The 17297-nt window shown below is 40.6% G+C and overlaps 1 protein-coding gene across 6 annotated transcripts in view; it reads left to right on the top strand.

Annotated features, from left to right (window-relative positions):
• The first annotated feature begins 8526 nt into the window (after positions 1-8526).
• MARCH8 (membrane associated ring-CH-type finger 8) overlaps positions 8527-17297 on the top strand; it is a 108650-nt gene continuing 99879 nt past the window's right edge. For 4 of the 6 annotated variants that reach the window (XM_026851063.1, XM_026851065.1, XM_026851068.1 and 1 more), the window contains exon 1: positions 8527-8619. The gene's annotated coding sequence lies outside the window, so the exon portion shown is untranslated. Of the gene's footprint in view, positions 8620-8705; positions 8821-17297 lie in introns of those variants that run through there. The other 2 variants (XM_026851062.1, XM_026851064.1) reach the window with 2 other exon arrangements.

The following is a 17297-nucleotide window of genomic DNA, read 5'->3' as shown; positions in this document are numbered from 1 at the left end:
CAGTTCTGTGAGCTGGTGCTGCTTCTGATTGCTGTAGTTCTTACCCTGATTTTAGTTTGAGGTAGTTTTGCAGTGTTTGTAATGGTTGGACTGTTGGGTGGAAAACAATGAAAAAAGGTGATATCTTTCCTGTAGCTATTGTCCTGTTTAAATATTATTGTCTAAAAAAATCAGATGTGCTCAATGGAAAGCTGAACTTAGACTGTTTCTTGTGAAGCTGGTGCTTGGAGCCATTGGGATATTGTGGACAGTAACTCTTGGTTTTTAGTATGTAGAACTGTAATTCACTTTCTTAGCAGAAGTTTGCCAAATCAGCCTTCTGTTCTCTTTAGCTGGTTTCAATTCCTAGTTCATACTTGATGTTTCTAAGGTTGCTTATGTATACTATTGATTGTTACAAACATACCTGTGCATAGATAAAGGCACATTTCATAATAATAGTTTTCATCCTCTTTTCCCTACACACAGCAAGCAAATACACAAATCAAAGATTTTGCAAGAAAAACGTTTTAGCTAATCAGAAATGCTTTTCTACCCCTTTTGCCAGAAATTGCCAGAAAAGAGCAATTGCTTGAAAACATCAGAGGGGGTTGCATTTCAGCTGTGACATGTTACACAAAGGCCACGAGATGTCAGTGGAGACTCCAGTCTGAGAACAGATTTTGGATAAACCAGTGAAACATACAGAATGGGGACAGAACTCTGTATTTCTAAAGATGCTTAAACTGTTGCTGGTTTTGAGCTATTTTATATTCCTAGTCTCTCTTTAGTTCCTATCATTTAGTTGTTGAAACATGTATTCCTTTATCAGGTAGCAAAGTATTTCAGAAAGCTGTTCTTTGGCCTCCCCTGTTGCTTTATTTACAGTAGGGTGTATGATTGTTTTGTTTTTCCTCGAGGGAAATCTACCAATCTCTTTTTATTAGAATTTACAGCCATAGGTTAAAGAAAGGGTCCTCTAGCTCTTCAGACTCCCTGCGATCCTGTGGGATTTTTCCCAATTAATCCTTCCATCTGATACGAATTTCACTAAGATGGTTATACGGTTAAACAAAAAGTTGTACTTCAGAGCCTTTCCAGTCTTTCAAGAATCATATGCTAGATTTTCTGTAGATTTTCATCTCAAAAGATGAAACCACATAATCCAACCACATGCAGATTGACTCCTTGAACTAAGGTCTTTTCTGTAGCTAACTACTTGCATGAATAAATAACCCATTTCTAGCCAGTTTCTCTTGGGACCACTAGCTGCATCTTATTAGAAGGACTCAGACAGTTTTTTCAAAGCCTTCAAATGCATCAAAAGGAATGCACTATTTAAGAATACTGCAGAATACAATGTGTATCTTGCCTTAATATGTGAATCTGTCTCTAGCTTAGGTTCTGCTTATTCCAGCCATTCCTTCTCCCTACTGCACACATACACATTCAGGGGCTGGGGGGAGACTTTGCATTTTCAGCTCTTTTTGTATGTCGGTCTCCTTCCTCGTTTTTATCAGTGACTCCATGAATAAGCCAGTATGTTTGGGTTTACTGTCAATGCAACCATGTAATTTTTTGCTCCATGTTCTTTTATGGCCATTGTGTGCATATTGGAAAGTATTTTAGCTCAGGTCATTGTTTCGCTTTTCCCATTAACAGTTCTTTAGAAAAAAGAAAAAAATATCCTTGCATAAGCAGCAATTTAATAGCGTTTCTATAGAAGTTTGCATAAAAGAGGAAGACAGTTATTTCCCAGCTTACAGTAATTCTTCAGTGCAGTTTATTGGTACTGTGACTAATTCAAAGCAATTTCTGCTGGCAACGTTCAGGTAAGAAATAGGCTTTGTTTGTTCTGCAGTATCTTACTGGAATGAGGCTTGCTTAGTAATCAGATCTTTTTCAGAAATTATTATAAGCATTAGTCTGCAAAAGTGCTGCATCTAGAAATGTGGCCCACTGGTTTGTATGTAACTTTTCTGTTACGTAGGGACTTTCTGGCAGGGAACTTGAGGAGTCACCTTTCTGTGTGAAGGTGCAGAGAAGAGACACCAGGGGGCAGCAGAAGCATTTAAGAATGGCAAAAGGGGGTTTTGTCCGATAATGAGATTTACAAAGAAAACCATGGACGAGGAGAACTGATTGTTTCTTTACAAATTTTTATCCGACCCACTCTGAACAGATCTGGGGAGGTCAGAAATAGGGTATGTTCCTTCCCTTTGAAAAAAATGCAAGAGTGCCTCAACCATGTGATTGTATGTTGGGTTTTATGATGTAAACTATTATGTAATCTTAATGTGTTGCAGAATAGAGAACCCTCCTCTTTTCCTCCTCACTAACCCTGCCAGTAGGAATTTTAGAGGTGTTTACTAGCTAAGTTACACTAGAAGCTATATATGCAGCAAAAATACCCATCCCCATAATATCATATTGTGGAATGACAGATATCGCTTTCTTTTTCTTACAGACACAGGGTGAGGATATGAAAGAATAAATTCAGTGGTTTGTGAGGAGTATACATCAGTAAGTGCTTAAACAAACTGACCCTTCCTCGCTACTTGTCCTTTCTGGCCTTGCAATTCAAGAAGCTTTACAGGTCTTCAGCAACAGACATTTATTCCTAAACAACACTTTAAGGCTGATTTCAATCCTTTTCAATCCAATCTTCATCAGGGCTGATTACTATATATCCTCTCTCTATATAGTGTGTGTATATATAGCTACGTAAGGATTATGTATTCTTATCACATCTGGATGGTGAATTATTGCTGAAATTAGGTGTTCTGCCTAGCACCAGAAATTCAGAACAATACCTAATCAAAAACCAGTACAATTTACATGGTATGTGATTAAGAAGGGTAATGAGTTGGAAATAAAAACACTGAAGTTTTCTGAAAGGAAAAATCGGGAGTATAGAAACACCCTCTTTTCTGTTTTCTTCTTTAAACAGGTATTATTTTAAAAAGAGAAGTTATGTGTTTTCTCTCCCACCTATCTATAAACTTGATGTGCAGACAGTCATTGTATTTGAACTGATGTTGTTTGAACAGTAGACTTGGATTTATTTTGCATGAATATAATTTGTACTTAATGTCAAGTACTGGAACTATTGCCTGTACTGTGATATGGGATATGGTAGTGGTTTGCTAAAAACCTGCACTGGCTGCTGCAGAGTTACAACACAGAGATGTATAATGAAATATGTTTAGTTTTAAACATTGTCTTGAGACTGAGAGTTGAGTGACAGTATTTCTTCTTAGCATGGTCTGTCTTGCCAGTGATCATAGGTAGTTTACTTTGGGGGAAACAAAGGACTCATCAGAATAGATTGGATTAGCTTGAGACCCATCTAGTCCAGCATTTCTCTCTGAGAATAGGAGGTAACAGACACTTCAAAAGAAGGTGCAAGAATTCTTCTGTAACCAAGTGTGCAGGAACCTGTTTTCAACAATGGATCTTACCTCCTATGCTAATGAGTGGCCTGAATTGTGAAGAACTTGCTGTCTCAGTGTACAGTACAATATTAATTTGGAGGCCCATAAAGGTCTAAAACTATTTTTGAATCTTAATAGATTCGGAGTCTCAGTTATTTCTGTTTATGTGTAAGGTGAAAAGCATTTTCTTTCACTGTAGTTTTTAATTTCCTACCATTTTTAAATTGAAATTAATTTTTGATTATCAGTATTATGAGGAAGGGAGAAGAGTTTCCTGAATATTCAGTATGTTCTGTGTTTGTATCACATCTCCTCTTACTCATCTTTTTTATGGTAGCGATTCACTGTCTTTGCTATTCCAGAGCCTTAATTATGCTTGCTGTCCTCTGAATCTCCTCTAATTTTGCAGTAAGCTTTCAGAAATCATTCTGTCTTCAGTTCTCTGGTTCCTATTTTCCTGTCTTGTATATTTAGCTTCAGGCTGCTCAAGGTATTGTTGCAATGGAAGCCTCTAAAATTGTGATTTTAAGTAGTATCTGGTAAAATATGCCCAGGGTTCTTCCAAGGGAGGTCCTATAGAAATGCTTAGTATTAATCTATTAATCTGTCTGTACTCTGGACAAGATATAAATAGCATTCGTTACAGTATGAGGAGAAAACGTAGGAGAGTTCTGTGAGGGGAACAGCTAGCTGAGTTCAGCACTATAGCTGTGCTTACGAGGAAGATGATCTCTGGGTTTTGCTACACAAAAACAGGCTGCCTTTTTTTTTGCCTTTACCACATATCATGGTGGATGCATGCAGTCTGTTTATTGCAGTGGGAAGAACCAAAGCTGAAATATGGACTGCGAAGAGGTAGGCTCAGAAAATGTCTTTCCTCCTCTGTATATTTGGGTTTGGGGGGAGTAAGTTAATACAACTTTCTATACACTCCTCAGTGGTCTGAGTAACAAACCTGAAAGTGCAGCATACCAGTCAGGTTATTTTTCCAACTTCTGATCACTAGAGGAGGAAACTTATTTTTTTTCTTTTGTGTTTTGCAAAGTAGGGGAAGAAAATTGAGCTGTAGTTCCAGCTGCAGTACCACCTGACTTCTGAAGATGCATCACTTGTTACTGAGCTTCCCTTTTTTGTCTAGTAGTGCATATTCTGACTTGAGTAAGCATTACATTTAATGGGGTACAAAGAAGGGACTCGGGTACAGACTTCCCCTTTTTTCATTTATGTGAATGCTAAATGTCTTGCAGTGCTATAAGCCTTAATCAAGTGTGACACCTTAATGTGGTTGGTTGGATTTGCCTAGAGCCAGTTCACCCATACCTAGACAACTAGTTTTATCTAGAGACATTACCTTAAAAGGTAAGTTTGTTAATTTGCCAACCTTTCCCTTAGTTTTGAGGATCAGTAATGAGAAAATCCCTATTAACACTTCTACAGAGGATAGCATTTATGAGGCCTGGGTTAGGCTTTATGACTGCAGAAGCTTATCTGCCCTGAGACAGATTCAAATCTATATCCAATCTTGTCAGTCTTCAAAGGCACCCTCACATGACTGTGAGGAGTTGCTGAAGTCTGCTGGGGTGTGTAGTCATATGTCTGTCTGCCACATGCCATGCCAGATTAAACCTGCTGCATATAGGGCTGGCTGCAGTCATTGTCTGCTAAATTCACAACGTATAAGGGTCTCACATTACTGGGAGGAAGGTTACAATTCAGTTTGCAGGCAGGAATGCTTTTTACACCTGTTGCTTTCCAAGCCAGACTTTAATGGCTGATGCCACTCTGTCTCAGAGGTGGGTTTCAAATTATCTCATCCTACTGATTTTCTAAAGCCAGGTTTTAGAAAAATGCATTTACCACAGTGCTAATTTAGATCCTGCATCTGAGAGTGTAGAAAGTTTGATAAATTTCAGGCTCTTTGGAAATACACTTGTTAAGATGTCTGCAAATCACCTACTTTGAGCTCTGGTGGTGTTTTTATTAAATGTGATACATACGTTGAAGTCTGGTGCTTTTCGGGTAGAAGCTGCTTCCTTAGACTGAGCAGTGCATTCTGCTGGGTCACTGCTTGCAAGTCACAGAAAATGGAGCTCACAAAGATAGATTATCTGAAAAAGAAAAATGGTTTATTTTACAGTGACTGCAGCTCTTTGGATATGGTGCACGTATATATTTGGGTAGCCTCACTTCTGGACTTACTTCCTTCTCAACTTACAAAGAGTCGGGGCTTTAATACTGTACGGTGCTTGTTCAGTGTTGTAACAGCTTTCGGGTGCCTGCCATGCAATTCCCATGCATCATCTAAGTTCTTTCAGTTCTAAGCTGTTGCCGTTTACTGTAGCAGAATACAGTTTTCAGACAGCGAGCATCTTTCAGATATCACATGTCTGAACATTCCTGGTTATAACATTGATGTTCTGGGCTGGCAAAGAAAGGGAGTGGTAGTTGCTCCCTTCCTATTCTTGAGGGAATCAGGAAGACACTTAACTCTCTGTATTCTTGAAACAATCTCAGCAAATAATTTTCTTCCTAAAATTGGCAAGAAAGATGCATCTAGTTTTCTTGATGTTCTACGGGAGAGAATGGAAAAAGGTGCTCCCACCTGTCCTGTAGGGCAGACTTGAAAACAATGCTGTGTGAAGCACATTGATAATAATAATTTTTAAGGAATTCCAGACCTTACAGAGGTAAGTTCTTTTCTCTGTTTCCTTTCAGAACCTAAAATGGTCTCTGGATGTATGAAAAACAGTGAGGAAGAACGTAAACTTTACTTTTAAAATAATATATTCCATCTTTCTACATGAATTGATATGAAACTGATATAATTCATATCATACCTTTCCCTGAGGCTTCTCTTTTTTCCTTCTCTTACCAGAAGGGTCGTTTCTGCACAGGCAGAAAACAGCAAAGCAACAGTGCGGGAAGGAATGAACCCTGGGCTTACCTTCTGTAAAGCTAGGGGTCATCAGAGAGCTTTTGGAGACATTCCTCTCATCTCTGCCAGTAGTGTATGTAGAAGATAGAGAACAGATGGGACGACATCCAGCTTAGGATATGCAGGTGGAAGGAAGTAAAGAACTGAGCTGCCTTGGAGAAAAACTAGCAAAGAAAAAGCCTTAGGAGCACATCCTGTTCTGTCCGCATGCATGTCATGTTTACACGTGTGAGCACATAGGCATATGTCTGGATTTAAAGCTTCCTAGTTGTCGGGCTTACATTGTTTTATTTTAGTAGCTGTTATCCAGTCTAATAGATGTGTTTCTCTACATTTTAAATTGATAGCCACAGGCTCATTCATTTCATGTCCATGTATGTACTTAAGTGCATGAAGGCACTTACACCTGTCTACTCTTTTCAAGGGGTCTTTTGGGGATGTGGATCTTAGGGTTTTACAGTCTCCCATCAGTCCCTCACATAAATGTGATCCCCTGCAGGACTTCTGGGGATGCTTCCAGCCCTGAGTCGATAATGGCTGTTCTGATTACAGTGATATAAGATTGCATGGTTTTGTACAAAAACCTGCAAGGGAGTGTTGCAGTTTCTTAAGATCTCTCTTAACAGGAGACTAGTATAGCTCATGAAATATATGGTAGCCATAGTTTCAATTTATACTTGGAAACAAATTTTCTGAAGAAAAATTTAAATAACTTTGTAGACCCAAACCACAGTGGAATTCTAAGGTAATCCCCTAAAGTATTGTGGAGTTGCTATGGAAACATGCAGGTGCTCAGACTGATACTGTTGAATAAAATAATTTTATAATTATCTGGGGAAAAAATTATTATTCTTCTCCATGTAACTACTGTATGTATTGTCATAACTAAAGACAAAACAAAGAGGGAACAGCTCTACAACAGTTTTTACGATTTGGGGTTTCTGCCCCACAATACTTTTCAGGTCTTCCTGCTAGAAGGAGTGAAAGCATTTCTGAAAAGCATAGTCTTAATAACTATGCTAGATCTGTGCTGCTTCTAGAGAGAATTGGAGTCTCGTGGGCACAGAGGTACTTCTGCTATATTGACTTTAAACAAACTGAATTTATTGTTGATGGCAAGTATTTACAAAGGCTATAGGTGTATGCTCACAGTTTGCAGCAGCTTACATTTGCATTTTGTACTGAGGGCTGTGAGGCATGCAGGGAGGATGTTCCACAGCAGTGCCTGCTCTTCAGTATTGAGGCTTTAGTCCTAGCTATGCAGTCCTGCATTCAGGAGGTTGTTCAGAGACTCAAGAACAGCAATATGTCTTAAAATACCAGACAAGATTTCTGGGGAAACGTAGAGACTGTGAAGTAATAATTACAAAACACAGGAAAGGCATAGATATGCAAAGGAACTTAAACACTTCGCTCCCCTTGAGAATTAAGGGTGTTGTAGTGGTGGCTTATTGCAGCTTCTTTCATTCCAGGCCAAATCATTAGTTATTCTAGTTTGCCTGGAAAATCTGCCCTCTGTGCAACTGTATTTCTATATAATTTCTACTTCTATTCAGGGCCATTTCCTAGTCTGGCACACAGTACTGGGTGGTGAGCTATGCTGTTCCCACAGTGGGATACAATCCTAGCCTGACAGTTTTTAAAAAACACAACAAAATGGACTGGGGGTATGAAGAAAACAACCTCCTCTGAGGATATTCCTGTGGCCTCAAGGTAAGGCAGCAGTAGAGCTTGGGATGGAAACTGATTCTCTTTACAAGCCAGCATTACCATACACTATCTATGAAGAGGAGGTGGATATCTATCACATAGGCATGTTACCATAACCTATCATAAGGTGATACAATCTAAGTATCTTTTTTTAGCTTCAGTCTACATGGGACTAAATAGGAGTTGCAGACACACTCTCCTCTTCCCAGGAAGATGCACTGTGTACTCTGGGGGGGTGTTTATCCCCTCTCCACTACATGGGTGTTCTAACTCCGAAATGTAATTACGGAATTTCAGCCCAGCTTCTGTGTGTTCTGAAAACCTATTGTAACATTTTTCTGTAGGGGGTGGTTGTACTGTACATCAAAAGGAGTTACTCATTTTATGTTTTTCTCACTGTTCTCTAAAGGCACGTCTCCCAGGAGCCCTGTAAATTATTGATGTGAAAAAGTGCAGACTCAGGAGGCGGAGCCTCCCGTGGTTGGCCGGTGCGGAGGCCGGGCTCGGAGAGTTCCGGGCCGTTCCTCTGCCGGAGCTGAGGAAGAGGCAACTTATTCACCGGTAAGAGGCTTTCCCACCTTCGGCGTCGTTGTCTGCTCAGCCTCGGCTCGGCTGTGCGCGCGCTGGTGCTGGGAGCATTGGTATGGACTCTGAGAGCGGATCCGCCGTGTGGGAAAGGCGCTGTGTTGGCACTAGGTGCTCGGTTTGGAGGAGGACCCGAATTTGCATTCAGTTAGTGAACTGAAAAGAGATGCACCAGAGGTAGGACTGTACGCAAGATGTGCTGGTCACGACGTGTTCCCAAACGAATCGTGAAGTTTCACGGTAGACTGAGAAATACCCCGAATTCCTTCATGCTTCCCGGAGCTAGCTGGCAGATAGAGTAATGCTCGAGTTGTTCTGACCTGTAGCGCTTTAACTTTTCCTCTTTTGAGTATGCTGGAAGTGCATGCAACGCTTGTAACTTGCCAACGCAAAATCAGTTTGTTTAAAGCTGCAGTGCAAGAGGGCACGCAGCTTGGGCTCTGCACTTGGCGAAGGGCTTGTGTACTAATAAGCACAGCGAATTCGTGAAATAACTCAGCAGCATAAACATAGAAGGGACAATTTAGGTAGAACTTGAGTGGAGGTGGAAAGAAATCTTGGAAGGAAGATGGGCGTGGAAGAGGAGAGCTGCCCTGACAGTAACACTTCAGCTGAAGCGGCAGCAATCTTTATGAACTTTTGGTGCTGAAATTAGTTCTGGAGTAGCGTCAGATGAGGCTGAGGTTGAGCCAGTAATAGTTAAAAATTTTCAGAAAAAATAAGTTTTCTTTGAAAAAATGCTTATTTATCAAGCCTAAGATGTTTTCTTTGAAAACCATTAATGCTGATGAATTCCCTCTGATGCAGAGTTCTGCCCAGGGTTGCTGGTTGCAAGGGTCCTGGCTCAAGAGTATGCCCAGCACCCAGAGTAATATCTGCTGAGGGGTGTTGGCAGCTTATCAGCTGTGGCCCAAACTGTTTGTTGCCAAATTCCCCTGAGCACCCCTATAGCTACTCAGAGAGTGTGAGACAAACATTTCCCAGGATTTAATTTCACTATGGTTGCTGAAACTAATAGGACTGCTGAAGTCTGAACAACTGCCTCTTTGCTGGGGACTTCGTGTGACTGTGTGAACTTAAAAAATTCATAATTCACCAAATATTTGTTGTTATGGTATTGGGTTTGTTGTTGTTGTTCTGTTTTTTTAACTTTGCTTTCCACTAGCCCTAGTCAGCATTTTTACTTATGGAGGTAAACGAGGTGAAAAGTGACTTTCTGGTTTGGGGTGTCACATTGAAAGAAAGGCTGCAACCCTTTTATGCCTTAGTGTATGGATATGTGGCCAGAATTGGTTGAGATGTCCAGACAAGGCAGCTGTGATTCTAGTGTTAGAAAATTCACCTGTTCCCTGGCTGGTTTTGACTAGTCTTAAGTATTATGAGGATAGATTAATTCAGCACACCAGATGAGCTTTCTATATTTTCAGGATGAATTAAAAAAAACCAAACTGTTATTTTAGGCCTAACCTTTTGGACTAGCAACTCTCCTGTGTTCAAGGGTGAAAGGACTGAATCTTCCCAGCTGCTGAGTCTGTCACTTTCTGCAACGTACCAAAGTCTCTTCTCTGCCAGCCTGATTTCCTTATTGCTCATCCAAACACTGGTATTAGTAGGGGAGGCAGATCATAGCAGGAGTGTGGCAGCTCCCAGTAGTAATGCTGCTCGAGGAAGGGGTGAGAGGAGGTTCTTACAAGTCCTGAATTGATTCTGCTGCCTAAGAAGAAGGAGTGTCCTGCTGTGGGTCTTTCCTGCCATGCACCTCAAAAGCAGTCAGCCCTAATGTGATGGATAGCCAGCTTCACAAATGGTAAAGAATAGAATGAGCATGGCCATTTACCAGGAAAAATGAAAACAGAAATGAAACTTCCTTTTTTTGTTACTTACTTTATTTTTTGTTTTGCTCTGATCCTGCCCTTCTGACACCCCCCCCACACACACACCCCCGACACCCCCAAAATATAAGGAATGCTTGATCCCATAGAAGCATCTTAACTAGAATTCTGTAAGAGGCTGTAGCTGGGCTACTTTAAAAAATGAACAGGCTCTGAAGGAAGGATCTTGCAGGAGCCCTGAACATCATTGTGCTTGGACTGTGTCTGTATGTGGCAGACAGTGAATAACAAAGCTGTAAAAGGGTCTTAAGAATGGAAAATTTCAAGTCTGGGAAAAACTTCACTTGTAGGGCATAAAGTATTAGCGGGGAAATCTTCCTGGAAAACAAGCTATCTAGTTCCTTCCTGCTCAGGTTCTTTCTGTGGAGTGTCTAGTCCTAGCTCCTGCAGGAACTGTGAACCATGTAAACCACACATCTAATTCACTGTATTAATTTCCATAGTGAGATAGAACTCGTGCAGGGTTTACTGTGAATTCTGATTTGCTGACTTCTGCACTGACTGCAAAGATCTGGTGGCAGCTTGCTTTGGCATAGCAGAGCTGGCATTAAACTTGCTGGGTGGGATTTGTTCATTGTGAAGTTTCACGGCATCAGGTCCTTGAAACCCTCTTCACAAAGTTAAGGCCAGTTTTATTAGTTCTGTTGTCTGGCTTTTAATGAAAACGCCACTTGTCCAAAGAACTCATCGTTTCCAAAATAGACTCTTTTTCAGTGCTTCCTACAGTATTTTTGTGGGTCTTTTTTCAAGATGTCTAACCACAGTCATATGGAGCATTAAAAAAATAACAGGTTACATTGTGTTTATTGATTGTGTGTTAGGTAAATGGATAAGAGCCCTTGAAGCACAGTCTTTTTGCAATTAAAAATGTGCTTTAAGAGCTGTGTTATTCTTAAATGTAACTCATCACCAGACAGTTCACAAACAGCAACAGTTATCTCGACCATTAGCAGTTTCTAGTGCTTGCAGTTTCTTTCCCCAGGGACCAGGTTGGTGTTTATTATATGCCCATCTGGTTATCGGGTTTGGGCCATTTTAAACGAAAGATATATGTAAATAACAGTTGAACTTCTCTTTTAAAATAGGCATCTCGCTGGAGTTCACCTTTGGTACCTGCTAGGCAAGTAGGGGAGCTTGATAGCATATATTGAATTTAACCAGAGACCTGGCAGAATGTCCTGGTCGATTTAACTCAACTGAAAAGAGTGTTGGAAATTTTGATGCCATGATATGTCTAATACGTGGAAAATACTAACAGAGTGTAGAAATTGTGGCTGAGATTTTTCCATAGTTTGATGAAATCAAGTCAACTAGTAGATGAACACTTTATCCCTGGAGACTCTTTAAAGATGCCAGTTGTAAACGTTGCAGAATATGTGGCCAAAAATATATAGAATATAAATACTGTATATTTTGGGGTAGGTAAATCCTATGTATCAGTTAGGTATGCCTTGATATTTGCCCCTTAAAACTTCTGTGTGTCCTTCAGAAGGCATCAGGAGGACAAAATACAGGTTACCAGTCCTATCTGCAGGTGAGGCTGGTCACGAACAACTGCACCAGAGTTTCTCCTTGTGAAAACAAGCACTGGATTTAGGAATGTCATTTAACGGGTGACTGAAAACTGCTAAGGATGAATTTGTCTCTCAGTTTGGTTGCGGCTTCAGTAAGATCATGAGTTTACACATCATCAAGGATAAGAGTTTCATTACAAGGAATAAAAATATTCCCAGCTGTTTTTCCCTGAGCAGGTAGCTTGACTCTGTCATGTTCTTGACTCTCTCATGTTCTGGGCACAGGATGAAAAACATTTGTCTTTGATTCAAAGGGTCAGTTGGATAAGACGGAGGGGAAAGAAAGAAAAATAGAAGGATCTAGGGTGACAAACCAAAAAATAAGAAAAAAAAAAGTAAAAGAAAAGGAAAAAAAACAACTTGCACCCCTAATTTTAAAAAAGCATACAACTCCTTGGTGCCTCTTCCTCTCAAATGTACTTTATTTTTAAAATGCCTTTCAGTTCTTCTTTATTCTGTGTACTGATCCTGCAAGGAAAAGTATCTGTAGAAAAAAAACCAACACTTCCTAATAAACAGATAGGCTTCCCCTGGGTCTGATCTGCTGATTCTAATGACCAGAATAATTTGTCACTCAGACTTACTTACTGCTAATAACTCTGTGCCAGCAGTGCAGCTTGAGGGGGAGGGGGGATGTGCTTCTGGTCTTGTTGCCAGAGCTGGGCTTTAAGTTCCTCTTTCTTGTTACACAAGAATTTGTGTGGGAATGGCAGTGTGCATCCACATATTGCCGTGACTCCTGGCACCAAAGGTTACTGACTTCTAGACATGGCTTTTGGGTGAATTTTGCCTGTAGAAAATCATTTGAACTGAACAGAAAGCAATAGACTCTCTGTGTACGACCTGCCCTATACTACTAATTAAGTACTGAGGAAGTATTCAGTTCAAATCTTGGTACCCTGAGTGCTTATCCTGGCAGCAGGGCTGAACCTGGCTTTTACCTTGCTGGGAGAGGGAAGGTGATGTCACGGGGATTATTAGTGGCAGCTCCTCCTCTCCCATTTGCTGCAGGGTTTATAAAAGGGACGCCTTTGTTTCATTTCAGTTCATTCATAATGACCTCTTAAGGCATCTCTTGGTGGAAGAGCCTCCTTCAAAAATAAAGGGGTCTGTAGCAAGACAAAGTGCCTTTTCTGCTTATTTATATTTGCTTTCACTGTCACTGGCTTCTCATGTCATCCAGGACAGAGGATTAATCTCTCTGATCCCTCTATTTCTAGTTGTAAAAGCGCAGTGTACTCTTGAGGGTGATTCACTACTAGGCCAATCCTTGTTATAATCTCTTGTAACTACGAATGCATCAGAAGAGGAAGGCTAATGGAAAAATGTGACATGTTACTGTATGTGTACATATTTACATCTTTTCTGTGTTTGTATATATATATTTATGGGAAGACTGATGGATTGAAATACAGGGAGCGATGCAATACAGGGCTCTGCCATGTTTTCATAGCACGGGCCACATTATATCAAGAAATTCTTGCATATGTCTCCTCTTCCCCTATTTGAGTGTGTTTTTGTCTGCTTCTCGCCTGTTTCCCATGGCCTCCTTCAGCAAACCACTCTTAAGGGACTTGCACTTAACATGATGAACTCTGCTACAGTAGATAGAAAGTGAAAGTTGGCAGTGACTTTTCTGTTCTTAATAAGCCTGGTGAAGTCTGACATATAAGAGCAGTGTGAAGAGCAGTAGGTAGTAGTTTACTGTAGGTGATGACAGAGTGGAAAATACACATGGGAGCAGTCTCACTCTTTCTAAAGTTAACAGTAGGCTTTGCTTTTTATTTCCTTTCTGGTAAATGAAGTGAGTTTCCCTTGTAGTTGTGCATATAGAATGTTGTTTGTTTAAATGTAATTATTGTGATCATAGCTTTCAGGATCACTTTCATCTGGACCTTGCCTGCCAGGTCTGAACTAGAAGTGTCAGGACTGGAAAGGACAGTTGTCAGTGGTTTTTCTCTAGCACAATCTGTGACCAATCATTTACACTGAAACTGCTTCTATAAAATGTGTTTATATGTGTGTGTATATATGTGCATCCATATAATACATAAAAAATCAGGTAGATTGAAGACTTGCCGAGGAGCTGCTACCCTTTCACATTGCAAATGATCTCTAGATGAGAGGCTTTTCTTATACTAAACAGCATAAATGCATACTGAAGTAAATGCTGTCTTGCAAAGAAAGAAAAAAAGTCTGCTGAGATCTAAGAGGAAGAGGAAGTTCACTTGCAGCTAAAGGTTTGTTGTGAGAGAGGAAATCTGAGTCTGGTTTCTGCTTCTGGCCTCTATTTTCTGGTTTAAGATACTTCACCTATGCGTACCTTAGTTTTCTGCAACTCAGTTGTCATCTGTATCATGTTTTTTGTAAGGTTCTTGTATTTTTTTTTTAAATCTTTTTTTTAAAAATCTTTTTTTTAGCCTGCTTTCCAAGAGGAAGTGGGCTTATGCAATCACACTGCAAGCAAATTCTGAACCTGTTGGCCAAATGTGAAATATTTGTGGGAACTTTAGATAACACAGGAAAAAGGGAATTGCAATGTCAGAACTTAGAGCTGCAGCCTCACCCTGCGCCGAAGCCCATGGAGATAGCACTGTTTTAAACACAAGATAGTTCACGTGGGTGAGTGGCCCTTATGAAGCCTGTAACCATAGAATATCAAACCGTAGGATATCAGACTGAGCTAATCCTTTTATCTGTGTGATGGCCTTCTGAGAGCCTAGGGGAAAAGGTTAAGTATTGTTACTAAATTAGAGCTGGCACAGTGCAGCAGACTCTTCATAAAATTAATATGGCATGGTGCAGCAGACTCCACAGAATTAATGTTTGATAACATAAGGGGTTGGAGAGAGGAGAGATTCCCTTGTGAAATTACAGGAGTCTTGTCAGGCTGGCTTGATCTTGGGAGTTAACAAAAAAAAAAGTAGCATGTTTGATTAAAAGATGGAAGGGGATTTTAACTTTGCTCTTGGCATAACAAAGCAGAAGCCAATAAAAATGGGATCAAATTTCAGCCTTCTAAATGCATCAGTGTTCTTATGCAGAAATAAGAAATGCCTTGAAATACTGCTTTTGAGCATGAAAACTCTGTATATTGCCTTTTAGCAGTTCCTATGCATGAGATGTGTATTTTGTTTCTCTGATTCTCTTGACAGTGATGTTCAGCTATTTTGTACCTTTCATCCTAGGGTTAGAGAGGATAACTTCTGACTGATGCCACTGGAGTTAAGTCTTTCAAATATTGCAGAAATATTCACCACATTGCTTTCATCACAGAATTGCAAGGCTTGAAATGTTTCTGTGTTGTTCTGTACAAGTTGCTACATGCTTTAGCAAGTGTGTGAGAAAGTACTGCTCTGGTACACCTGCGGAGCCCTGGAGTTCCCAAGGCCTTTTAGAGACCAGATTCTTTTTATGTGCCTCCCTGGAAGTGCTAGACAAACTGCACTCTGACGTTTTTCAGGCAAATCACCGAGAACGTGGGGTTCACAACTCTTTTATATTTTACAAATGGCAAAAGGTTCAAAATCATTCCTATTTGACCCTTCCTGATCCATCTGACTACTTTCTTAAATGGAATGTGTGGCTTTGTTTCTAGCGAGGCAATGTGATAGATTAGAACTGCATCTTCAAAGCTGTGTGTTTAAAGCAGTGGGAGATGGCCCTGCCAGAGCCCTGTGCCTTGTACCGGGGTTGCCTAAGTGCTCCTTGCTTTTTACCCCTGCTCAGTAAGGCTATATCTGAGATGCACATACTGAAGTGTGGAAGCATCTCCTCTATATACGTACATGCCAAATGCAGCAGGATTAGTTTGATGTATGATTTGTAGTCTTTTGTGTGGTTTTCTTCCTCTCAGGATCACAGTCTCCCATTGTCAACATCTGGTATTTTGGGGACCCTGAGGGACTTACATCTGCACCAGGCCTAGCCTTTTATTCACTAGTGGTGTTGATATCAACTTCTCCAACCACAAGGCTGTTGTCAGTTGCTGTTGAACATGTTTGAATCAAGATAAGATTTCTCACTCACTTTCCTTCGTTAGTGATACCGTGGCAAGAAGCAAACAGAGTGTTGTGTGGTCCAGCTGCCTGAGAGCAAGAAAGCTGACTCAGGATCAGTTCCTTATATAGAAAGGGAATTAGATACATCATGCATTTTATTCTTGGCTGTGATCTTCCATTGTGTCTGTTAGACATTTGTTATGGTTGTTTACTTTCTCTGTGTACTTAAGCTCTACTTGTCAGCTGGGACATGTGTTCAGTCTGTCTTATCCATCTCTAAATGCCTACTGGGAAGTTTTTCAGTTGACATGTTCTCATTGTACAGTGCTACAGGTGATATGCACAGACTTGGTAGGGCTGTCATGCCCTGCAGGCATCCTGCTGGTTAGACTGATGGTTGGCTGCTTGTCAGCTGCCTTTTCAAGTCCTCCACAGATGCTGTATTTAGGCACTCCAGTTTGTCAGACCTGCATAGGTTTGACTTAGCCTGTCTTTACTGGCCATGCCTGGTACAGGGGTTGTGGGAGGAAGCTGCAGGGATGGTTCTGCTCCAGGGTGGATGCTCTTCTCAGGAAGGTATGTTTGCCAGTTGCATCTTGGTACTTTGGTATTATCTGCCTTTCCACATGACCCTTATCCCTTGCCACACAGTTTGCATTGCTGTTTCTGTGAATAAGGGAGGAGAAATTCAGCTGATGATCCAGCCTCTGACTGCCTCCTTTGAGCTGTATCCTCTGTGGTTTGTGGACAGGTCTTCATGGTTGATGTAATATAACTAATGCATATAAGAGAAATCTGAGCCAAGAACAGGGAATTTAATAAGATGATTAAACTGTTGGGTTTCAAGACTGAAAGTAATTCTTGTCAACAGGGGATGGGAGTGGAAAGCAGCTTGACTGTACACAGCGCATCCCACTGAGGCCAGTAACATGGACATACTGCAGCACAGACTTGTTTTTTCTGAGATGCTGTTTATCCTCAGTCTCCAGCAACCCCTGTGAGTCAAGGAGAATCAGCAAGTTTCTGAGCTGAGCCTTTCTTCTGTGGGCCTTTTCTTCTTCCTTTATTGGAATGTGACCAAAAAAAAAGAAGAAAATCACTAGCAGGCTAAGTCATGTTTTAACCTGGTGAGCAATAAAACAGCACAGTATGCTGTTGCTAGGCCTTCTACAACCCTTTCTATAAAA

This window comes from Athene cunicularia (assembly GCF_003259725.1).
Source record: "Athene cunicularia isolate RWA chromosome 6 unlocalized genomic scaffold, athCun1 chr6_part1, whole genome shotgun sequence".
NCBI lineage: Eukaryota > Metazoa > Chordata > Aves > Strigiformes > Strigidae > Athene > Athene cunicularia.
The sequence above is the reverse complement of the archived record's forward strand: the minus strand, read 5'-3'. Positions and strand labels throughout refer to the sequence as shown.